The 25,864-nt window shown below is 44.7% G+C and overlaps 1 long non-coding RNA gene across 6 annotated transcripts in view; it reads left to right on the top strand.

Annotated features, from left to right (window-relative positions):
* The window catches only part of LOC137547132 (uncharacterized), a 155,725-nt gene that overhangs the window by 15,932 nt on the left and 113,929 nt on the right, over window positions 1-25,864 (top strand). For 5 of the 6 annotated variants that reach the window (XR_011026496.1, XR_011026497.1, XR_011026498.1 and 2 more), the window contains exons 2-3: window positions 10,912-10,980; window positions 23,047-23,114. This is a non-coding gene — a long non-coding RNA (uncharacterized lncRNA). The remainder of the gene's footprint in view (window positions 1-10,911; window positions 10,981-23,046; window positions 23,115-25,864) is intronic. The other variant, XR_011026499.1, reaches the window with a different exon arrangement.

Genomic DNA, 25,864 nt, shown 5'->3' with positions numbered 1-25,864 from the left:
CCTTGCATCCTCAACTTTTGCACCAGACTTTTGTGGGGAACAGTGTCAAAGGCCTTTGCAAAGTCCAAGTATATCACATCTACAGCATTCCCAATATCCATATTAGCATTCACTACCTCATAAAAGCTGAGCATGTTAGTCAAACAGGACCTGTCTTTAGTAAACCCATGTTGATGCTGAGAAATAAGATTATTTTCTACTATGAAGTCATGTATAGTATCTCTTAGTAACCCCTCAAATAGTTTGCATACAACTGATGTTAAACTTACAGGTCTATAATTTCCTGGATCAGATTTTTTGCCCTTCTTAAATAATGGGAAAACGTGGGCTGTACGCCAATCCACTGGGACTCTGCTAGTTGCAAGAGAGTCACAAACGATAAGATAAAGGGGTTTATCTATAACTGAACTTAATTCCCTTAGGACCCGAGGATGCATGCCATCCGGGCCAGGTGCCTTGTCTATTTTTAATTTATTTAGTCTTGCCTTCACTTCTTCCTGCGTTAAGTATTTAATATTACAGTTAGAAGATTGAGACTCTTCCGCCTCTGTAGTTTGCAACAGTGCTGTTTCTTTTGTGAAGACAGAAGCAAAGAAAGCATTTAATAACTCTGCCTTACCTTGGTCATCCACCATTGAGTTCCCATCCTCATCCTTTAGGAGTCCTATACAGTCAACCTTTCTTTTTTTAGAGTTAATGTACTTGTAAAACTTTTTTGGGTTAGATTTGATATCCTTAGCGATTTGTTTTTCAGCTTCAATCTTTGCCTGCCTAATTTCTTTTTTACAATTTTTATTGCACTCCTTATAATCATGACAGCAGCAAGCAGGCAGGGAACAGTGAACGCGGACATACTTCCGTGTTCCATGCAACGGAGGTTCTCCTCTGTAAGCACCTGACACTACTTCCTGTTTATCAGTTACAGAGAAGACCACACCTCCGTCACATGGACCGTGGAATGGGTACAGTGCTGCTCATAATTATTCATACCCCTGGCAAATTGTAAAGTTACTTTTATTCAACCAGCAAGTAATTTTTGGACGGGAAATTGCATAGGTGCCTCCCAAAAGATAATAAGACGATGTACAAGAGGAATTATTGTGAAAAAAAAAACATTCCTCAACTTTTATTTACATTTCAGTAAAAATTGTCCAGTCCAAAATTATTCATACCCTTCTCAATAATCAATAGAAAAGCCTTTACTGGCTATTACAACAATCAAACGCTTCCTATAATTGCAGACCAGCTTTTGCATGTCTCCACAGGTATTTTTGCCCATTCATCTTTAGCAATGAGCTCCAAATCTTTCAAGTTGGAGGGTCTTCTTGCCGTTACCCTGAACTTGAGCTCCCTCCACAGATTCTCAATTGGATTCAAGTCAGAACTCTGGTTGGGCCACTCCAAAATGTTTTTTGTTTTTTTTGTAAACGTTTTTTGTATGTATGTTATATTTTTGTACAGATATCTACATAATTGTGTGCCTCTGAGGAAGCGGCTTTTGGCCATGAAACACGTGTCAGGCAGCTTTTGTTCTGTATAGTGGATCTTTGCATGAACTATCTACATTTATTGACTGCAATCAAGAAGAATTTGTACTATTGAAGAATAAAGACTTTTTGCTGTTCCTACAAAAACCCTGTAGTCTTGAGACTGTTTTGTATATTTTAAGTGCCTATTTGTTGGGGTGGAACTATACTACAGTATTTTATCTAAAGATATTTTGACAGTGTGCATTGTCAGTTGGATTGTCTGCTTTGAGACATTGCCACCAGCAGAGCCCAGATTCACCAGGAAGGCCTTGGTGGTGATCCTTGGATTCTTTTTCACCTCTCTCACTATCCTCCTGGCCAGCACAGGTGTCACTTTTGGCTTCCAACTACGTCCTCTGAGATTTTCCACAGTGTGGAACATCTTGTATTTTTTTATAATACTTTGCACTGTAACCACTGGAACTTCAAAACATTTAGAAATGGCCTTGTAGCCCTTTCCTGACTTGTGAGCTGCCACAATGCGCAGCCGCAGGTCCTCAGTGAGCTCCTTTTGTCTTAGCCATGTCTGTCCACAAACCATCTGCAGAGCGCTTCTGTTTTTTACCTGTTGAGTTGATTAAAACAGTTGTTTCCAATAAATCAGGGTAATTAGGATGCTTTAGAACAGCTTGGACTGTTTGGAATGGTATAAAACTTTGGATTTTCCCACGGACTATGACAGTATGTGAAGGGTATGAATAATGTTGGACTGGACACTTTTCGCTCAAATGTAAACAAATGCTGAGAAATGTTTTCTTTTACACAATAATACCTCTTGTACATCGTCTTGTTATCTTTTGGGAGACACCTATGTCATTTCCAATCAAAAAAGTACTTGCTGGATGAATAAAAGTAACTTTAAGTCAAAATTTGCCAGGGGTATGAATAATTATGTGAACTGAAAAAAGAGAGAAGATTGGCTCTTGGGTGCATAAGAAACTACAAAAAAATCTTTATTAATCTACACATCTAATCATACAAACAAATACATAAATAGTTGACTAGCTAGAGTTCCCCTTAAAATCTAAAAGATTAATCTCCTCAGGCAAAATATACAGGATAATGAGGCTGCAGTCCTCACAAAACCCAATAAAAAAGCGAGTCCCACTTCAATGACTGGATCCACAATTGATGGTATATGGAATAGGTTTGAAATTTCATGTCCAGACAAGGAATGATTAATGAAGACACACTCTTAGAGTGGAGGTTGGTCTGGATAGATGGAATCACGTAGTAATGGGGCTGGTTATAAATGGATCTCACACCCACATCATAAAGGGGTATGTTATAGTTCATATGCCATTTCATGAATCATTCAGGCAAAAAAGCACATGTGTAGCATTCCACATTCACATGCAGGGCCTAAGTGCATACAGCGAAAGCGCGACAGCAGATGGGATAGATGGAAAGCAGCAGTTCCCAATGTGTACATAGACACAGAGTAGCTCTCACAGTCCCCCAATCGCAGGGATAAATAACCATCAGCGTAAGCTTGAAAGATGAAGCGCAATGAGACATGCCAGGAGCAAAGTTCAAAAGCCAGCAGATTGTAAGCAAGCCATGTGGAGCTTTATAGTTACCATCCTGTCATTCATGAAGAGGATCCGAGTGCTGGGACATGGAGTGGCTCATTTGTAAGTGCCAGAGGAGGAGATAGCTGCCAGAATGCCCAACATGTTTCGCCGCACTAGCGGCCTTTTTAAAGGCAGGCAGCTAGAAGAAGTAGTATGAATAATTATGGGCAGCACTCTATGTCTGCGTTCACTGTTCCCTGCCCACTTCCATTTTGCTATTTAACCACAGCCTAAGTTGCTAAGCCGTGCCATGCATGGCTATAGTGATTCAGCTGCGGGCTGTAGAAATCTGCAGTATGCCGACCAGATTCCCACAGAAGCACGATCCGGACAGCAAAGATAGGCAGCATTTCCCTGTGCAGCTTGCAAGCAGGGAAACCCTGCAGATTTGGCTTAGATTTGGGCTGAATCGAAAGAGGCCCTAAAGGAGATGGGGAAAAAATGTGGTGTTTTACTTACCTGGGGCTTCCTCCAGCCCCCCCACAGTCTATCAGTTCCCTCTGAGTTATCCCAACCGCCTCCAGTGTGCCCTCAGAGAGATCTGGAGCTCTAGCTGTGGTGCAGGCGTGGTCCTGTCCACATGTGTCCTTGATTGCACTCTGCACATGCGCAGTTCACAAAGATGTGCAGAATGCTCCCATTTATGGGAGTCTGATCGGGGGGTGTGCAGCCTAGGCCGTGTATGTGCAGTTTGTGATCGTTCAGAGAAGGTCAGCAGCACACTGGAGATGATTCTGAGAGAACTGATAACCTGCAGGGAGCTGGAAGAAGCCCCAGGTAAGTCAATCTGAACTTTTTGCAACTGAAGCGAGAGGGATATGGAGGCTGCCATATTTATTTCCTTTTAAACAATACCAGTTGCCTGGCAGTCCTGCTGATCCTCTTCCTCTCATACTTTTAGCCATAGACCCCAACAAGCAAGCTGCAGATCAGGTGTTTCTGACATTATTGAGATTAGCTGCATTAAGATTAGCTGCATGCTTGTTTCTGGTGTAATTCAGACACTACTGCAGCCAAACAGATCAGAAGGTCAGCCAGGCAACTGGTATTGTTTAAAATGAAATAAAAATGGCAGCCTCCATATCCCTCTCACTTCAGTTGTCCTTTAAATACAAGGAAAAGTGTTAACCCTCTCTAAAGGTGACCTTTATACTCCATTCAGGGCCAGATTTACAGCTCAGGAGCCTACAGGCACATGAGCTCTGGTACCCTAAACTTCACCCCTTACCACAGGCCACACCCCTCACATCACAACCCCTTTTTCTCATTAAAAACAAGATAATGCAGATATTACCATAGACACGTAGAGAATACCAACAATGTGCAGATATTACTAAGGACATGTAGAATTTTTAAATATGGGCTGATATTACCAACAATAAGCAGATAATACAAATAGCAATAGCTGGAAGCCGAATTACATCATTCCCCACCGTCCACGTGGACCTGGAGGGGGAATAGTAATTTACGCCGCCGGGACTTGTGCAGGAGCAGGGCTAGCCATATACTGGCTATATCCTGTGCCCAAGTCTCCCGGCGGTGATTTCATAGGTATGCCACCAGCTACCTTCTCTGACCTCTCTCAACTTCAGCTTACCAAATGAACCACAAGAGGGCCCAAATCTACTACCATACCTAGGGCCCCATCTCTGCTGTCAGCGGTAGTAATGGTGAAATCTTACCTTAGTTTAGTGCATCAGGCCTCATCTATGTACTCTGAAAAATGCTGGAAAAGATGTCAGCAGCATATACATAATAATAATATCTATCTGTAGTGTGTGTGATCAGGACTAGAAGTGGTCAGTGAGATGCAATGAATTCCGAGTTGATGCCGGTTTTAAGGTAGGAACATACTAGGCAGAATTGCATATGCCTTTTCCATAGCACATAGTGGAAAAGGCTTATGCGATCTGCCTAGTGTGTTCCTACCCTTACACGGATTGAAAGTGGACCAGTGGAATGCAGGCACTGCAGCATTTGTGTGGCCACTTCTCGGGATGCATAAAATCTGCATCAGCTCAGGATTATTTGAATCTCATTGACGATCCCTAGGCTGGGCTGATATAGGGAGGGGCAGGGATTTTGCTGTGTAGTGTGCTGCTGGTTGGGGGTTCTGATCCTTTTTTAGGTAGTCTGTGTGTCAGGAGGGGTGCTGGGATTTATTTTACATATTTAAATAGTATTAACAGTTTTTCTGCAGAATTCTTGCATCATTTTTCTATCATCTGGCCTCACAGTCTAACATCTCTACCACGTTTTAAGCTTCTTATGCTAGGTACACACTATACAATTTTTTGGCAGATTTACCTGCCAGATCAATTATTTTCAAAGTCCGATCTGAATTTTAATCAATTTCCATTCACTTCTATGAAAATCGATTGAAAAATTGATTGGAAAATCGTTCGAAATTCAGATTGGACATGTTGGAAATAATCAATCTGGCAGGTAAATCTGACAGAAAATTGTATGGCGTGCACCTAGCACCACCAGGATTTTTCATTAATTAACCTCCCTGGCGGTAATCCCGGGCTAAGAATTAGTAGCCAGGAGCGGTAAGCGTAGCTTAAGTAGAAGCTCCAGCTGCTTTCCCAGGTCCCGCACGCGATCGGCGCTGTCCAGCGGGACTCCAGGACTTTCCAGCTGGCCAACCGGATCCCCGTCTCCTCTCTTCTTCCTGGATCTCGGTAGCGGCGGTGTGGTGGTTCAACTTGCGGTGGTGCTGCATGACATCGGGCGCGGTCCGGGAAAGTTAAAGTGGACCTGTACTCTTGCACAGGACAGAAGGAAAACAGCACCCAGCATGCATATGAAGAGTTTTGCCTGTCTAATCCCTCTGGACCTGAACTTGCACAGGAAACATAGAGAAATGCACACTGTATGTATATAGTTTAGAGAGTTTAGCCTGTCTAATCCCCCCCTCATTAGTAGTCCAATCACAAGTTGTAATTTGATCTCTCCCCTGTGACACATGACTGCCATGGCAGAGATGGCAGATAAGCTCATTTGAAAGCACAGGATGTTAACAATATAGCCATTTGGTTCCCAACTGCTCAGATCAGCCTTCTGCTGATCTGCCTTACTGTTACCAATTTTTGCCTGGATTTTGACTACTCTCTGCCTGCCGCCTGCACCAACCTCTGCATGGATTTTGACTACTCTCTGCCTGCCGCCTGCACCAACCTCTGCCTGGATTTTGACTACTCTCTGCCTGCCGCCTGCACCGACCTCTGCCTGGATTTTGACTACCTCTGCCTGCCGCCTGCACCGACCTCTGCCTGGATTTTGACTACTCTCTGCCTGCCGCCTGCACCAACCTCTGCCTGGATTTTGACTACGCTCTGCCTGCCGTCTAAGACTGATAGCAAAGGGAAAAAGAAAGGAATCACACTTCTACTGCCCCGATTGTGATGTTGCCCTCTGTGCCATTCCCGGTTTCAAATTATACCATACTTGGGAGGAGTATTAGGTTTATATGTACATACTGTATAGTCTGGTGCCTTATTTGTACACTTTCACTATTTTTTAAGTTTATTCATAAATTGTATTATTTCACCAATTTTGTGTTCTAGTCTTTTATTATACACGGGATGTCTACAAGACCTTTAGTCTGACATATTTTGGTGAGTTATGACTTACTAAAATTCTTGAAAAAAATGTACCTTTTAGGCCCATAAATCCAGACAGAAATGCACCACCAGGGAGGTTAAAGGGAATCTGAAGTGAAAATAAACTTCTGAAATAATGCATTGTATGTGAGGTAAAGCTAAGAAATCGAGCATTAGTAGCACAGATATGTGAGTCTCATGTTGTTTCCAGTGCAAGAAAAGTTAACAAACTTGAGTTATCTATGCAAAAGAGCTTCTCTGAGCTCTCCAACCCAACTTTGGTCGGAGACAGTCCTGTTTTCTAAAGCACTTGTACATCCCAGAAACAGCCAGAGACAGATTTACATAAGTTTTTACTGCAGGGGAGTTCAAAGGGTCATTAACTCTGCTCTGTTTTATAGTTTAAGATACAGAGTGTGGCTTGTAATTGTAAATAAGAGAGAATGAGGCAATGTTATTTTTTTAAAAAAAGCTATATAACTGAAAATAAAAATATGAGACTCTTTTTTGCTAATGTCCTATGAAGTATCTGTACTACACATACAATTCATTATATCATAATGTTTTTTTTTTGCTGCAGTGTCACTTTAACCCCCATCCCTCTCTACTGTGCACTGCCTTTCCTATACTCACCTCTGAGGGTCTTCAGCTTCCAGGTCACTTTACCTCAACATACAGTTGCTTTTTCTCTAATGGGTTGTGGTTGTTTTTACTCCTCCCATAATCCCCTGTTCCATATGCCATCTTGTCCCTCCCTGGTACAGCATCGATCAAAGAAGGGGGGGAAAGTTTAAGGATTCAGATGTGGCAACTTCCCAGCCATTGCCCCGCACCTACCAGCTGTGACAGCTGAAGAATGGGATGCTACGATGTGACCTCATTGTTCCGGTGATGAAATGTTTTTGTTGATGTTTCAGGGAAGAAGTTGTGGTGGCCACTTTAGAGCTAGTAAGATAGGGTGTATACAGGGCCCTTCCCCCCCCCCCTCTCCGCAGCAAAGTCGGGTCCCGAGCTGGCTTCCAACCACCCTATGGTCTCCCCTTAATTGCTCCCCGGGGCCCCTGCACAATTTGTAGCTTCATTGTAACTCACCTGTCCCGATGCACTGCTGCATCCGTGCTCCGTCTTCAGCGCTGCTGCCTCCCTCTTCTCCATGGCCTGACATCTGTTATGTGTAAATAACCTGTGTTGGATCATGGAGAAGAGGCAGTCATGAGAATGGGAATGAAGATGAAGTGTTGATGGAGCAGCTTCTGGGACAGGTTTCATTTGGGTACAAGGAGATGCCGAAAGATGTCTCTCCCTGCGCAAATTAATTTCTGGGAATGTAGCACAATTATTCCTCTACTGATCTACTAATTTTAACCTTTGGCTGCGTAATTCATGGTGAGTAAATTAGTGTGTGTGTGTGTGTGTGGGGGGGGGGGGGGGGGGGGTCAGCAAGCAGTTAAGGTCAGTTGTGGAGATTGGGAGTAGTTAAGGTTAGACATCAGGAGGGGGGTTATCTGAGGTGGGGGATAAAGGTCAGCCCTGGGGGGGGGGGGGGGGGGGAGGGGGGTTAAGATGAGCAGTGGAGGGGGGGGGGGGGGGTAAGATTAGGCTCTGTTAGATGGTTCTGTGTGAAATTAGGGTTAGCTATCATTGCCGAAAATCTTTTTAAACTTCAGTGGGTGTCCTTTTTTCCTCAGTGCCCTTTTGCACAGACGCATGCCAGATTGTAGTTCCACCTTAACAGCTGAAAGCAAGCTTATTGCTACGATCGCAGTCTCAAGCTTTTTTTTTTTTTTCATATTCTGCTGCCAGCTCTTCTTTTACTGTGTAAGTAATTTTTTTCTTTACGCCTTACCAAAGTGGGGCACCACAGCACAGTATTAATACTCCACTAAGAATCCTCTTACTAACATAACATACGGTACATTTTCTGGGTGAAGGTTTCCTGGTGTCTTCACTTTTCATTCTCCCGCAGACCAACTGTTTTAATGCTTGAAGTAGGCATAACACACACTGCTGCGATGCAGTAGCTAGAGGTGCTCCCCAGTATTAAGTAGACCCCTATGTAGGTAGCCAGAGGTAGGCTCCAGTGTGTTTAGCCAGTTATGACACCCTGCATGGGTAGCCAGAGGAGTTCTCAGTATTAGATTGTGACATGCAGCCTCCCAGTATAAGACAAGACAGACACAGAACATTTATATTGCGCTTTTCTCCTGGCAGACTCAAAGCGCCAGAGCTGCAGCCACTAGGACGCGCTCTATAGGCAGTAGCAGTGTTAGAGAGACTTGCCCAAGGTCTCCTACTGAATAGGTGCTGGCTTACTGAACAGGAATAGCCAAGATTTGAACCCTGGTCTCGTGTATCAGAGGTAAAGCCCTTAACCACATGCAGTATAGGTAGCCACATGAGCCCCAAGTATTAGGTAGCTAGATGAGGCCCACCCTTCAGTACAAGATTCTTCCCCCATTATAGGTAGCCACAGAGCCCCTAGCACCAGTGTAGGTAGCCACAGAGCCACCAGTGTAGGTAGGTAGCCAGAGAGCCCCTACTCCTTGTTTTTGTAACCAGAGAGCCCCTTATGTAGGTAGCTTGAGAGCCCCTCATGTAGGTGGCCAAAAAACAAGCATGCAGCTAATATTGTCAGATTTGTCATAGACATCTGATCTACATGCTTGTTCGGGGACTATGGCTTAAAGAGAATCTGTATTGTTAAAATCGCACAAAAGTAAACATACCAGTGTGTTAGGGGACATCTCCTATTACCCCCTGTCACAATTTTGCCGCTCCCTGCCGCATTAAAAGTAGTCAAAAACAGTTTTTAAAAGTTTGTTTATAAACAAACAAAATGGCCACCAAAACAGGAAGTAGATTGATGTACAATATGTCCACACATACATCCATACACAAGCAGGCTGTATACAGCTTTCCTTTTGAATCTCAAAAGATCATTTGTGTGTTTACCTTCTGTCCCCTTCTTCTCTCATGCACTGAACATTACAGGCTTTCTGCAGACAGCTCTGCCTGTGCCTGTGTTTGTAATTCCTCAGTATGTGTCAGCCAGCTACTTTCACAGCCTAACAGAGGAGGATTTTTATCCAGCTCTCTTCTATCACTGATAAGATAGCAGAGACGCTGCTGGCTTATGTAAATAAAACACACACTGGAGTGTGCATAGAGGAACAGACCAGCACAGAAGAGTTGGCAGCCTTCCAGACACAGGCTGACAAGTCTGACAGGGGAAAGATACATTGATTTATTACAGAGCCTGTGATAGTACAAAGTGCTGCAGTGAGCCAGAACAGATTAGAATAGGTTTAGGAACTTGTAGGATGGTAGAAAAAACGTTGTAATTTTTGTTACAGAGTCACTTTAAAGTATTAGAGGCAGAGGATCAGCAGGACAGCCAGGCAATGTGTGTTTTTTTTAAAGGAAATAAGCATGTCAGCCTCCATATCCCTCTCACCTCGGGTTCCCTGTAAGTAATTTTTTTGTTTCTGCTGTATTCCATCTTGCGTATGTAGTGGGATTCCATATTAAGCATAACACAGTGAAGATGAATTTCAGGGAAATGTTATTGAAAACTCAGAATGAGTAAACATCGTTGTCAATTTGTTTATTTTTTTAACAAAAATGTTATTCACAGCAGAATAATGTATTTCTAATGTTCACATAAAAAAAGGACATTTGACTTCATTACCATTGTCTACCACCTCGCAGATGAAGCACTAGGGCCTCTTTTCTGTTGCCGGCTGAACTGCTTATTTGTCGGGTAGTTCAGTCTCCCTGCAGCCAGCCACAGCTGCCATTTGACTGCAGTTGCATACAGCCAAATGGCAGCGGTTGGTTGGTAACACCCGCGTATCACGTTTGACATGCAATGGTGTTACCCTGTGGTAAGAAAAGTCTCATGTTGCATCTGAGGAAGGCAACCACTTTTGCTCAGATACAAGTCCATGGGGAGCCGCCTTTCCACCGCCTATGCCAAGCGCTAGCAAGTGCCCGGCCAGTGAACAGGAGCACTTGACAGGCAGTGAATTCATATGCCTGTGGAAAAGAGGTCTAAATTTAATGTACATTCTTTCTGGATGTTGCAGTCTGAAAGGGTGCGGCCATCTTCCAGCTGCTTGCCGTCAAAGATCAACCTCTGCTGGTCTGGTGGGATACCTTCTTTGTCTTGAATCTTTTTTTTTACCTCTTCTGTTGTGTCACTAGGCTCAACCTCAAGGGTGATGGTCTTGCCTGTGAGGGTCTTCACAAAGAGCTGCATGACTACCTGCAAAGGTAATTTTAAACATATGACTGATTAAAAGAAATGTCCATTTTCAATTATCATGACTTTTTCTTAATAGCAAATTAACGTGAACATTTTTATGTTTTATTTACATTTGTAAAGAGAAAATTATAGTGCTTTTGTGCATAAATATCGAGTAATAGCCTTTGACGATTTTTACAGTGCCTGGATAGTGTACTGGTTAAGGGCTCTGCCTCTGACACAGAAGACCAGGGTTCCAATCTCAGCTCTTCTTGTTCAGTAAGCCAGCACCTATTCAGAAGTAGACCTTGGGCAAGACTCCCTAACACTGCTACTGCCTATAGAGCGCATCCTAGTGGCTGCAGCTCTGGCGCATCCTAATGGCTGCAGCTCTGGCGCTTTGACTCCACAAGGAGAAAAGTGCTGTATAAATGTTCTGTGTCTGTCTGTCTTTGCAGATGGTGCTTTAAAATTTGCACTCTTCAGAGTCTTACCAACAACTGACATTAATCCCAGCTGTACTTACAGTATACGCGTTCATTGACCCTTTATGGTGACAGATTTTTTTTTTATTGTATTTTTTTACTTTCTTTATTATTAAACATTTTAGTTGGCAGTACAAAGAATTAAATACCAGAAAAACAAAACACAGTGAACAGCACACAATGAAACAAAATGAAAACATTAACAAGGGGCACACAAGCCCCAGCGTAAACAGCATAAAATAATGAAATACCATTTGAATCTAGGGTGCATAAGATCACAGTAACAAGTGAAAGCACGAGAAAGTCGTATAGGACAAAGTACTCAGAGAAGTTACCGGGTGCCTAGAGGAGAGCCTAATGGGAAACGCATTATTCAGTTCGCCCAGATATGATTAAATCTAGTGAGATTAGACGTAAGAGAGTATGAGGTCTTCTCCATGTGGTAAACCCATCACATTCTGTTTAATAGAGTTGCCTGAGAGGGTAAGGGACCCTTCCAGTGCCTTGCTATAATACATCTGGTGCTAGCACAAAACATGGCGGCAAGTATGTTTAGGACAAAAGGACCAAGATGCTACCCAAGTGCACCATGAAGGCAGGGCCAAGGCAATAATCTGGTGTTCTTTCAAGGATGTTGGGATTGGATGTGATCTTGGTAACCACAGGACATCAGCAATTCTGTGAGGGGAAATCAGGCGTTCCTCAAAGTCCACCCATCTGGGTCTGGGGAAAGCAGACCCCCCATTGAGGGTTTTGAGCCAGCCTGGACGCCTTATAATATGCTAACAGATTAGCAAACCCCATGCCTGTAATTTGAACCTGCAGATGTATTTGGCATAGATCCTAGGATGCTTCCGCCGCCAAATAATACACCAATAGCTATAAACCACATAAAACACCATAACAAAACCTAGAAGCAGGGGTGTAACTAGAAATCACTGGGCCCCCCTGCAAAACTTTGGATGGGCCCCCCTCCCCCGTGCTTTCTGCACAAGTAAACTGAAAACCAATGTTATTCAATTGGCTAGTGCACACTGTTTTCCCCATGCAGATAAAAACAGACAGCAGTGAAGCACTGGGAGTATTTTCTCTATCTATTACATCAGCTTCTGTGATAAAATGTGCATGTTTTTACACATACAGACACACATGGTGCTTGAGTCACTAAATCGTGATAACTCATATCACGACCGTTTTCACACGCGCTTTTTCTTTTGCGCACAATCGTGAATTTTCTCAGGCAATTGCAAATTTTCTGCGAAAACGCTAGCACGGCCTTGATATAAGTTACCACGGTATAGTGAATCAGGCCCATGGTGTGCAGAACATGTATACACCAAACCAACAGACAAGTTGGATGATGGAGCAGAACTGGCTCTGCAGACTTCTCCAGCATCACTACAGTACAGAGCACTTGGGGAGGGGTAGAGAGGTTGGGGGTTGTACACAAGACCCCGCAGAACACTGAATAGGGACTGTCTACAAATCTTTGTCGACAAAACTTTGTATGATTCCTCAGTGGCTGGGTAGATGCAGTGTAACGATCGTGGAATTATCTCCGTGGTCAGCGCACAAGAGGTGCGCTGACACTGCGGAAGTCCTCCCTCCACAAGCGTATAAAACGGCAGTACCCAGCTTTGGTGTAATGCACTTGTAGAGGGGAATTCCCACCAGCAGATGGAGCTGTGGAGTGCAGAGGAACACAGCCTCTGTACTGCCACAGATGCCAGATGGGAATTGTACGAGTTGAAGCAATGCAGGGCAAGATAGCCCTTAGAGAGAGAGAGCACAGGGACAGAATGTATGTGTGTCCACCAATCTAGTCGCCACCCGGCGACGGTGAACACACAACAGCGGAAACCAAGTGGGAACACAATCGCAAGAGTGGCGATTGCCAACAGTGACACAAGACCGAGTAAAGACAGAGCACAAGTGTAGCAAGAAAGACACAGCAAATAACAATGATCATAACGCCAAGGAAAATAACAAACGCACTCGCTAAGCGTGGTCGCCGCACGAAAAGCGCAACAGCGATAAAGCACGCTAATGGCGCGGTCTCCGCACGAGAAGCGCAACAGAGACAAAACACGCCAACCCTAACTAACCAATGTAACACGAAAATGAATAGAGAACGCGAACGCTGGCTAAACGGTTACCTCACCGAGCCTACAGCAAGTGTTCGTTCCAGACAAGACAGACAGAAGGAGTAACCAGTAGCAACCGCAGCTCTGGCCTGCACTCCCAGACAGAGTACAGAAGGAACCACTGCCACTACCGCTAGGGCGAATGTGATACGAACAGACAGACAGATGGAGCAACCAGTAGTAACCGCTGTTCTGGCTACACTCCCAGACAAAGTACAGAAGGAACCACCGCCTCTACCGCTAGGGCGAATGCGATCCCAACAGACAGAACTATTTTCTGTCGACCGCCGCTGGCGACAAGACAATCGCAACAGATAGACAGTACAAGGCAATACAGATAATACAACCTGACTACGCTAGAAGGAATGCTAGTGCAGTCCCAAGGAATTACTCTAAGATAATCTTAGCAAACAATTAGCAAAGGCTGAGACTCCAGGTAAGTTAGCAGGGACAAACCATCATGACCAGCAAGGAATTCTGGGAAGAAATGGTTTTTATACTGCAAGCCATCAGAGGAAGCAGCTAAGCAATTTGCATGACAAGTGGATGCAAATTCCTCCCCAGAACAGCAACTCTGCAGCTTGCAGAGTGGAGACAGGTCTCTTTTCCAGGGACCTGCAGCACTCAGACCTAACAAATGGTCAAACAGCTGTCTGCCTGTGCAGACAGCAGCGCAGATCATTACATGCAGTCATTAGAAAAATTGTGCATCGAGCAGAAAGTTTATTTTCTCTGTGCCCTTAGTTGTCAGTTTCTCGGGACAGGGAAAAGAAAATTCTCCCCCCCCCCCAACGGGGCCCCCTACGGCTTCTGTGTCCCCCTGTAGCTGCCTCCCTTGCAGGGTCTATTGTTATGCCCCTGCCTAAAAAGTACTGCCACAGTCATGGAGGAGGTGCATTATAGTTAAGCAAACCTAAAAAGGAACAGAATAGTTCCAGCAGTGTAAGAAGAAAAATTGTTTGCATGAAAAAAGTAAACAAAACGAACCCTTGAACCACCACTCTAGATCAGGATGAGAACTAAATCACCACGTGAAGATAGTCAGAACCAAACCGTGTGGATAATGGTCAAGGCAAGAACAAACTTTGTATGATGGCCATGCAAGGAGGTTCAGGCGTCATAAGCACCACCTGGGGCTCCATGATTAGATCTTGTCCGAAAGGAACCTTGAATGCAGCGCAGAAGGGTAGAGCAATCCAAGGCTGGTGGCGGAAGTCTCTGCAGTTTAGCGGGAGAGGTACGGCACAAGCTAGCTTTAGAAGTAGAATTGTCCAAACCCAGGGCCCGTAACGGGGGGGATGTCTTGGGGAAAGGATGCCGAGAGCTGTTTGCCCATTATGCGTGATGAAGATTTTAAAAGGATAACCCCATCTATATTTAATCTTGTTGGCTAGCAGGACTAATGTAAGGGGTTTCATATCCCTACGTTTGGCTAGATTCACTGGGGATAGATCAAGAAAGATCTTGAATGTAAAATCCGGGAAATTGAGAACTGAATGGCTTCTAACCTTCGCCCGCAGAGATTCCTTTGTAGAGTAATAATGGCACCTTAAAATGATGTCTCTGGGAGGCTCATCTTCTCTGGTCTTTGGTCTGAGAGCCCTGTGTATCCTGTCCAGTCTATATTCTTCCTTGGTAGTGTCAGGAAGAAAGTGATGCAGGGCTAACATGAACTCGGAGAGATTAATGACAGATTCTGGAATAGAAACGATTCATAAATTATTTCTCCAATTCCTGTTGTCAAAGTCTTCCTGACTATCACTCATGGCAGTCAACTCAGCTCGCACTTCAGTTAGATCAGAGTCAGTCTGCCGGCAAAATGCCCTTACCTCATCCAGGCCAGTTTCCAGAGTAGCTACCCTCTCTCCTAAGGAGTCTATCTCTGTTTTAATCTCAGCAACATTCTTCTGATTAGCATCTGTTATAAGCTGCTCGATGCCAGAGAGCAGCTTGTCTAAAGTTCCCCTTAGTGACTGTACCTTCTGGGTTGGGAGTGTTTGAGCATGTCCCAGACTTTGCAGCTGTGCCATCTTTGCTGGTGGGAGGCTTGTTCTTCCTCAAGAAGATTTTGGCAATGCTGGAGTCCTGCTCCATCTGTTTATCCTTTGGCGGCATCTCCGTTATAGCAGAAGGTGGAGCGGGTATGTAGCATCAGAAGGTGGAGCGTGTTGGCATCAGTGGCGGGAGGGCTCAGGAGCCGAATGCAGGGCTTGTTCTTCACAGAGCTACAGCACTGTGTGACCAGCCACGGTGGCCATCAAGCTCCGCCCCATGGTAACAAATTTTTAAAGTCACTTATGTGGAAGAATCCGGGCATACATATAAATATAACTTATAGTGTGGAATTCCATCAGTGGAAGAGTGCAAATAGAGTACTTTCAGCTTCCCAGCTGAAGACCCCAAAGAGTTCAAAAGAGAGAGACCCACAGCTCCTTCTTCAAGAATCCCAAAGATAGAAAAAGAGAGAAGAAGACATTGGTGGCGTACTAAAGTTCATTTTCAAAGCCAGTGCCAGGGTTTGCCTGTTAAATTAAAGGATATAACCATTCCATGTAGATTTTTTTTTTACTACTTCTTACTCTTGCGTCACCGGTGTATGGATTAGAAGTCTGACAAAATTCCTTAGTTTATTTCTTTATTTATTTGCCAGGGCATGGTTGACCATTTGCCACACTAGAGGAGCAAGCAAGTGGCATGTTACCTTACCCCCAGACAGAATAAGGTTAACTGGGGCCCTAGTGAATGTAGTTGCTTTGACTGCCCTTTATGGTCCTGAGGTGGGAGAGGGGTCAGAGATACTGGCATTCAGGACCCTTGACGACCACAAGGCCTTATGCACTTGCCTTGGCTGCCTTGTGGATGATCCTGCTCTGACCCTACCTCATATTACCAGCACTTCCACTAAGCAATGGAGGTGTCCAAAGTGGCCAGTGCTGATTCACTATTAGACTCTAGTATTTTGCTTGAAGAAGTTGTTTTTCTCACCCAGGTGTGCCCACTGCTAAGACTGCTCTCCCTAGTGCCCACTAGAGTATTTGCGAGTATTTGCTGTGTACTTTCATAATATCCCAGTGCCCATACTCCATGATCTTGTATGTGCTGACGCCAGGTCATGGAGTATGGCCAACAGGAAGTGACGGAAGCACACAGAAGTGACAGCATGGTGATAGGTGAGTGTGACTTCGCTCTGCGGCTTTAATAATCTGCAGGGACACCAAGGAGAGCCATTGGGGGCACTAGGTGCCTGCACAGACGCCACCCCGCCAATCCCCTTTTGGACCGCCAAAAAACATTCTGTCTGATTATTAATGTTGACCGATTTCTTCCAGAAAATCGGGGGAATCAATCCTCATAGTAACATAGTTCATTTGGTGGAAAAAATACATCCAGTCATCAAGTTCCCATATATCCCAGTTGATCCAGGGGAAGGCAAAACACCTTACAGGGCTTGGGCGAATAAGCCTTCAAAGGGAAAAATTCCTTCCCAACTCCAAATGGAAGTCAGAAAAATACCTGGATCAACTCTCCCGGAGTTACCTTGTAATTATAGCCGCTGATGCCCTTCAATGCAAGGAAAGCATCTAAGCCTTCTTTAAATGCAGATATAAAGTTTGCCATAATTACTTCCTGAGGTAAGATATTCCAAATTTTAACCACTCTCACTGTGAAGGACCCCTTGCTAAATAGATGGCAAAAACTTTTTTCCTCCATACACAGATCATGTCCCCTTGTCCGTTGTACAACCATAGAAACACAAAAGTCATCTGGCAACCTTTTGTATTGTTCTCTGAAGTATTTATACATGTTAATCAGGTCTCTGCCGCCTTTTTTTCCAAGCTTTTTAAACCCAGTTTGTCTAACCTTTCTTGGTAAGTGAGATCTTTCCTCTGATTAATTTAGTTGCCAATCTTTGTACCCGTTCTAGGAGGTCAATGGGCACCGCACAGATTTGTGTGGTGCCCAAATCTGTATCCCCTACTCCAGATGTGGCCTCACAAGTGGTTTATACAGAGGGAGTAGTATACAAGCATATCAAGATTGTATTTTCCATTTTATGCATCCCAGAATTGTGTTTGCTTTAGCTACTGCTGCTTGGCATTGGATATGATTACTTAAATATTTAACTTCATCTGCCATTTGCCTGCCCACATGGCCATGTTGTCAAAATCATGTTGTAATATGTCACTGTCCGTACAGTGTTGATAATTGTGCATAATTTTGTATCATCTGCAAAGATGGCTACATTACTCTGTATGTCATCTATTAAATCATTAATAAGAAAATTGACAAGAACTGGACCAAGTTTCCCATTTTGAATATGTTGCATTTACCACCACTCTACCACCTTCTATCCCTTAAAGGACAACTGTAGTGAGAAGAATATGGAGGCTGCCATATTTATTTCCTGTTACACAATACCAGTTGCCTGGCAGCCCTGCTGATCTATTTGGCGGCAGCAGTGTCTGAATAACACCAGGAACAAGCATGCAGCTAATCTTGTCAGATCTGACAATAATGTCAGTAACACCTGATCTGCTGCATGCTTGTTCAGGGTCTATGGCTAAAATAATTAGAGGCAGAGGATCAGCAGGTCTGCCAGGCAACTGGTATTGCTTAGTTAAAAGAAAATTAATATGGCAGCCTCCATAGACCTCTCATTACAGTTATCCTTTAACCAGTTCTCAATCCACATACACACATTTTCTCCTAGTCCCTGTATCCTCGGCTTCTGCACCAGGCTTTTGTGGGGAACAGTGTCAAAAGCCTTTGCAAAGTCCAAGTACACTACATCTAAAGCTTTCCCAAGATCTACATTTTCATTCACCACTTCATGAAAGCTGAGCATGTTGGTGAGACAGGACCTGTCTTTAGTAAAACCATGCTGTCGAACTGAAATAAGATTATTCTGTGCTACATAATTTTGTATAGCATCCCTTACGATACCTTCAAAAATTTACACACGGGATGAAAAGATGGTGTCGGGTTGGCATTACAGCGAACACCTGATGCGTGGAGTTGTGGACGATGAGCTTGAAAGTGTGCACTCCTCGTAATGCAGCTTCACTACTGTGCTCAAGCAATAGGGCAGATGCAATGCATAACAAAGGAGGTGTGAAGCTGGCACTGCTGTGAACGCTGATTTATTGGTACAAAAATGTTAAAAAAAAACATAAGTGCAGGCTTGCAAAAAATGACAAAAAAAAATGGTGCACATTCCAGAGTGAGAGGAGGCACAAATTTGGTGATGGGTGCTGGGTACAGGATGCCTGATGGCGGTTTCTTGCCGAATGTGCTTCTACGGAGGCTACAATCCTATGGGGGAATGCTTCCATGTTAAATACTTCCTGGAAGCTGTCTGACCGCGTCACACCGTGAGGTAGCGCCGACCTGTGCGCCTCTGCATGCTGCGTACGTTTGGAGTGCATCTGCGTTCCAGCGGTGCGCACACGTAAGAATCCACGCATGGCGCATAACAAGTGACGCGAACCAATTGGTGTACGCGCCTGGCATTATTATGCCAAGTGGATGCGTAGAAAGAAACGCGATGGAGTAAATTACTCCATCTAGCGGCCAAAATGGAGCTCAACAGTTTAAATAAATGACAGGCATAAATGGGAAATCAAAGTGGGGATGGGAGGAAAGAAAAAGAAAAAAGAGAAAGACCAGGACGAAGTCTGGATAGGTGAGAAAAACAAAAAGTGGAGATTAGGTCCTTTAGTCCTGCATGGCAAATACCAAAACCGTATGCTGACACATATTAGTGTATTGGGGCAGAGGGTGAGGGAAAGAGGGGAGGGAAAGGAATAAAACCAAAGAGAGGGAGCATAGGGTTAACAGCGTGAGGAACTCACGCTGAAAACTATCCTCTAGAGAGGAGAGGGGTGGGAGGAGGGTAGGGCCGTAGTCAAAGTACAAAGCACAAAGAAGGGCCGAAAATATACAGGTGAGGTGGAGCAGCATGATGTCCAAGAACATGGTTAAAAATCAAAGGGATAGGTCACAGTATATAGTCGAGATCTAGGAGAGGTCTCGATGCGGTCAGGACTTATAATTCAAGGGTCCAGGAAGCAAGAGAAGTCAGTATAATCATTAAGGCCCAAGGGACCTATAGCCTCCGTCCGCAAGAAAAAAATTTACACACACCTTGATGTTAAGTTTATAGTTTCCTGGTTCTGCTTTTTTCCCTTCTTGAATAAGAGGAAAATATCAGTTGTACATCAGTCATAAGGAGCTGAACCACTTGAATTCAGTTATCGTTAAGCCACTTTATCTTACTTTCTGTGATTCTTTTTCAACTTCTTTAACATCTGGGGATGGATACCATCTGGGCCAGATGCCTTGCCTATCTTAATCCTATTTAATCATGCCTGCACACCTCCTTGTGTTAGGCAATTCATGCTGAATGATGTAGAATGGGAACAACTCTTGCCATATTATGGGGTAAAGACAGATTCAATCACAGTGATTGATTCAGCTAGGGAAAATTGAATAGTGTATGGGCACCTTTGGATTTAAGCAGTATCTACTGCATATCCATGAAGGAGCCATTAGGACTCAGACACACTACTTTTTTGAGTGCTTTTTGGCCATCAGAGCTTTCTGAGAGCTTTTTTAAAAAAACGCTCCCATTGACAGTGATTTTACTGTAAGTCAATGGGAACTCCCACCCTCCATCCTGCTGCTTGTTTTCATTGGGAGGTCAAGTAAGGCTTTGTCTATATCCCCTGATAATTGCTTGTGTCACCTTGTGATAGTGTGTGGGAGCTGGCACCGTAGGTGACACTGACACAGTCCTGGCAGTGCAGGGAAAGTCCAACCTATCCTACCAGTATCAGGCAAATCTGAGGCATGTGTCATTTGTTCACTATAATGAGCAGCGATTGTTACATAACCTACCAAAGTCAGATCATGCACAAAGCAAACCTAGGCAGCTGCCTAGGGCCTGGAGAAAGTCTAGGGGCCTAGTGGATGATAGCCCCCACTAAATCTTACAAATAAAAAGCCAGGTGACCATCAGGGGAGTTGCTAGGACACAGAGAGATCCGTGGGCACTTTTGTGCACTCCAGCCAGAAAATGGGTGTGGCCATGCACCAGGTGTGGTCACGGGTGCAGCCAAATTTACATGAACTTAACAGCGGTCTAAGTAGCCTGCCCAGCAAAATGTTGGATGAAGCCTCTCTCTCCATTAACCACCCTGGCGTTCTATTAACTGCGCCAGGGTGGCGGCGCAGCAGTTTTTTTAAAATATATATATTTTTAAATCATGTAGCTAGCCTCGCGCTAGCTACATGATGCCCCCCTCCCTGCGTCGTCCGGCGCGTACCTTCGATCGCCGCCGGCGCGTACCCGCCTAAGGAAATCCCGTTCTGAACGGGATTTCCCTTAGGGCTTCCCCCATCGCCATGACGACGATCGCGATGACGTCATCGACGTCGTGACCTCAGACGGAGTCCCGATCCACCCCTCAGCGCTGCCTGGCACTGATTGGCCAGGCTGTGCAGGGGTCTCGGCGGGGGGGGGTCGTTAAGCGGCGGGTAGCGGCGCATTGGCGGTGAGCGGCGGCGATCGGGACCAACACGCAGCAAGCAAAGTGCTTGCTGTGTGCTTTAAAAAAAATTGTGAAAATCGGCCCAGCGGGGCCTGAGAGGTGCCCTCCGGAGGTCATGGACGAGCTGAGCACGTCCATACCGCCAAGGAGGTTAATATAAAAATAAAAATGCAACATATCATATAAATAGGCAGTGTCACTTAAACATAACTAAGCAGAGATACCTGGCTTCTGTGCTGGCTGGCCTGGCTTTCTGCTGGGCGGTCTGGCCTGCTGCCAGGTTATCTAGCAGTTCCCCATAGCATTCCCTGAACTCTCTTCTTAACCTGAATCTGTTCTTAAGTCAGAACATTGTGCCATCTCTGTCCCCTGTACCTCCTCTGTGCCCCTTTGTGCCTCCAGTGTCCCCCTCTGTGTCACATGCATCTGCCCTCTGTGCCTGCTTATACAAGTTTAAAAGCTATTTTTTATTTGAATTTTTTAAAATCGATTTTCTCAAAAACTACATGTCCAATTTGAAAAAAATTTTTTTTTGACTTGTTCCCATAGAAACACAGAATCCATGCCGTTCATATCGGTGTGTTGTTCGTAAGTCGGGGACTACCTGTATTTACATTGCCAGAGCATTTAGGGAAATCGCTAGCGATTTAAAGCGCTCCCTAAACGTTCAAAAAAGCGTTCTAGTGGGTTCCAGGTCTTAGTGTTAATGTAACGCTTAGTACTTTTAACTACTATAAAGGCAGACAAATGCATAAACCCTTCACTAAAGAAAGTTCTCATTTTCTTCAGAGAGTTGTGTTGAACCATCAATAAACAATATACATTAAAGTCTTACCTTGTTGTACCCTGTTTTGTGACTGCAGATATCTGGCACTGCAGAGGATCACACAGCTGACTGGCATGGCTTGCGCATATGCTGTATATATGCGCCCCCTCCCCCAGTGACATCAGCAAGAAATAAGTCCAGTCATTCTGCAAGTTCCTCCTCTGTGTATGAATTTTTTATGTACTCTACAGTTGTTGCCCAGCCAAGCACTTTATAATAAGACTAATTATCTTTATGACAGCTTAATGTGCTGGGCTGTGTCCTAATTATTAAACCACTCTTGCACTGATGTGTCACGGTGAAAAATTGCTCAAAGGAACCATCCGCACACATAAAAAAAAATGAGTTCTGCTTATCCGGGACTTCCTCCAGCCTCTGGCAGCTGCTATGTCCCTCGCCGCAGCTCCGGGGTCCCAGGATCCGCTCAGTTTCAGATGGCGTCCTCGCCAGGTCAGCATCTACTGCGCCTGTGCAACAAGTGCTGCTGTCAATCACTCTCGCAATGTCTGGAGTGTTCTGCGCTGGCTGCCATGGGCTGGAGGAAGCCTCGGGTAAGTAGAGACCATTTTTTGTAATTGTGTGAATGTTTCCTTTGAATTGAGATAAGGATGACTCGACCACTGTAAATTTCTAAATGTTTAAAGAAAGTCTCTTAAAGGGACTCCTGTCGCTAGTTATTAAAATTGCCTCACCTGGAGGTATGGGCTCACTTATTGCAGCTCCTCCTGGTATGCACTTTCGACCAAAATTTTCCAGCATGCTCGATCAATGCAGTTGGCCTTAAATCATTTAATTCATTGATTGGGGGGGCCATGTTGCATCACAGATTTCCATCTGATAGAATTATCAAATCGGATGGTCAATCAGGCTGCAAAATCGCTAGATATATGGCCAGCTTTACCCAACCCAGCAGATAGCCCATGCTAATCAGGTAACTCTAATGGGGGGTTATTAGATTTCATTTTCCAGCATCAATGTTAAATGTACTTTGGTGTCAGAGAAGATAGCATCGGAAATCTCAAACACTTTTTCAGACAGTTTCAGGATCTAATTAACATAATTCTCTCTCTCCCTTTATCTCTCTCTCCAGTATATGGCCTGGAAATGTGTCAAATGAAAGTGTGGATATCAGGAAATTTCTGTGCTGCAACCAAGGAGGTGAGTGTGATTTACATACCTACACTTCATTCACCATCATCAGGGGTGTTTGGATACCCCTTTTCAAAATCCAGATTGACCCGGATCCAGATACCCAGATATCCGGATCCAGATCGGATATCCGGATTTGAACTTTTGGGTATCCGATCCGAATTGGATATCCGACCCCACTATCCGGGATATCCGGGCTAATTCGGATATCTGGATAGAAAACCCGGAAGTGGCCTTTAAATTGCTTTAAAAACGTTTTTTAGGGTAAATACGGCATGTAGCATCATTATTTTTAAAGGGGAACACTATTTGACGAAGTCGATACTCCCCCCCTCCCACCCAAAAAAATCGCTGTCAATTAAAATCAGGCCTAGGTTCCAGACAGCGGTCGTGCAGTCCACATTGTGTCCAAAGTCCAACCACACAACTGGGACATGGCAGTTTTCAGCCCAGACACTTCAAAAAAAATTACGCAGCAATTGTGTTTTGGGTTAAATATAGGTGGTATCAGCACAGCAGCAGTGGCCTGTGGCACCCTGGCGGTGGTTTGAGCAGCACAGGCTGCAAGAGCAGGGCAGTGCAGCAGCAGCAACGTCTGCCAGGAGCATGCCGGACGTGGCACTTGGCAGTGGCAAGTGCAAAGTGCCACGTGCAAAGTGCTACGTGCATAGTGCCACGTGCAAAGTGCCAAGTGCAAACACGTGCAAAGTGCCACATGCAAACACATGCAAAGTGGCACTTTGCATGTGGCAACTTGCACTTTGCACGTGTTTACACGTGGCACTTTGCACGTGCCACCTGCCACGTGCAAAGTGCCACATGCCAAGTGCAAAGTGCCATGGGCCAAGTGCCACGTGCTGAGTGACAGTAAGACAGCAGAGGAGAGGATACTAGCTGTCACATTGGCACTGCTCAGCAGCACAGCAGTTCTGTAGTAAGCTAACACAGTAGTACTACTACTCTAACAACTACTAGCACTGGCTGCAGTACTACAGTACTAACTACACAATTACACAGTAATGTTAATCCCTAACTTAACCTACACTGTAGCTAGCTAAGGCTAATAGCTGGCCGGCAGGCAGCAGCTGGCCTGGTCTGTGCACAGCACAGACACATAGCAGCTGCCTGCAGCACTGGAGCACACACTCTGATTGTCTGTCACACAATGAAATCAAGCTAATTAACGATTGAACAATAGTGTAGTGATAGTGAAGGGGTTAATCACTGAACAACTTTAGGTTATCACTGTGTCCAGCACTTGCTAGGCCAGCAACACTGGAGCATGTCTCTCAGTGAGCATTCACAAGCAAGGAACGCTATTTCTCATCATGGCAGCCCTCCTTATTATACAGGGGGGCTGGCCAGTGTTCCTTTATGTGATTGGGTGCCAGGGTTTAGGCTGGGATCCCTCTGATTGGCTCAATGAGGTCAAGTGGGGCTGGCCAGGGTTCCCCTCTGTTATTGGTTTCTAGGGCTTCTGCTGGGAGCCCTCTGATTGGCTCCAGGACCTCCTGGACATCCTACAGTATGTCAAAAGTCGGATTTTGGTGGATATCCGCGGATATCCGCATTGCCAGCCAACAATCTGCAGATAGCTATTCGGATTTCTGTTGAAATCCGGTATCTGAATCCGAATCGGATAGCTGAAAAAAGTTCGGATATCCGGGTTACCCGGATATCCGGAATCTGGATGAGCACCACTGACCATCATATGGCTTTGGAAGGAGTTATTTGTGTAAGTGAAACGTCAGTAAAGAAAGAAACTTTCACCTCATACAGTTTTTTATGAAAGCTCTATTGTGGTATTTATTTTCATTAACTGAATAGATGCTCCCATATGCCTTAAGTGTGAGTGATCCGGAGTGGTAATATATGTAAAACATGGCTGCCGGATGTCTATGTCCAGACAAAAACTTCACAGTTGCAAAATTGACCGTCTTTGTTTAATAGCTCCCTCACAGCCTTGCCAGTCATCTCATTCAAGTCTCTTGTTCCCAGGGCCAACGCTACCATAGAGGCAAAGGTGGCAATTTCCCCAGGGCCCCAGAGCCTGTAGGGCCCCCCCAAAGCATCTCTCCTCCAACCCAGAGTGGAGTCGAGTTCATTGTCTCCACCTGCTTTCTGTGGTTGGTTGCCCTCCTGCAACCTGACTTTGTGAGTAGCCCTTTTATATATTTGCGTTTCTTCCCATTTTTATTGAACTACGCTATCTGGGCTCCTGTTTTTGATTTTCTGTGTTCATTTCCTTAGGGTGTTGAGACACCCCACCCCATCTTTTTCTTCTCTAAAGGTGGCCATACTCTATCCAGGGCCAGATTTACAGCTCAGGAGCTTACAGGCCCATGAGCTCTGGCACCTTAAACTCTGCCACTTAACACAGGCCACACCCTCACGTCAAAAAAAACCTTTTCTTATTAACTAAAACCACACAAGGTAATGCAGATATTAAGACAAGTAGACAATACCAACAATGTGCAGATATTTCCAAAGACATGGAGAATTTTCTAAAAATAGGCTGATATTATCAACAACAAGCAGATAATACAAATCACATGACCTTGTATGAATAGAAATTGTGATAAATAGTTTATAATCGCAGTCAGATAATAATCATACGTAGATTTAAAGTAAACCGTAACTGAGAGGGATGTGGATGTTTCCTTTTAATCACTTCAGCCGCCCAGACGGGATCCTCACGTCCAGACGGCTGCTCTGCTGCGGTGCCCCGCTTCAGCGCGCTACCGCGGGCGATCGCGAGC

The sequence above is a fragment of the Hyperolius riggenbachi genome, chromosome 2, assembly GCF_040937935.1.
Source record: "Hyperolius riggenbachi isolate aHypRig1 chromosome 2, aHypRig1.pri, whole genome shotgun sequence".
In the NCBI taxonomy this organism is placed as follows: domain Eukaryota; kingdom Metazoa; phylum Chordata; class Amphibia; order Anura; family Hyperoliidae; genus Hyperolius; species Hyperolius riggenbachi.
The sequence above is the reverse complement of the archived record's forward strand: the minus strand, read 5'-3'. Positions and strand labels throughout refer to the sequence as shown.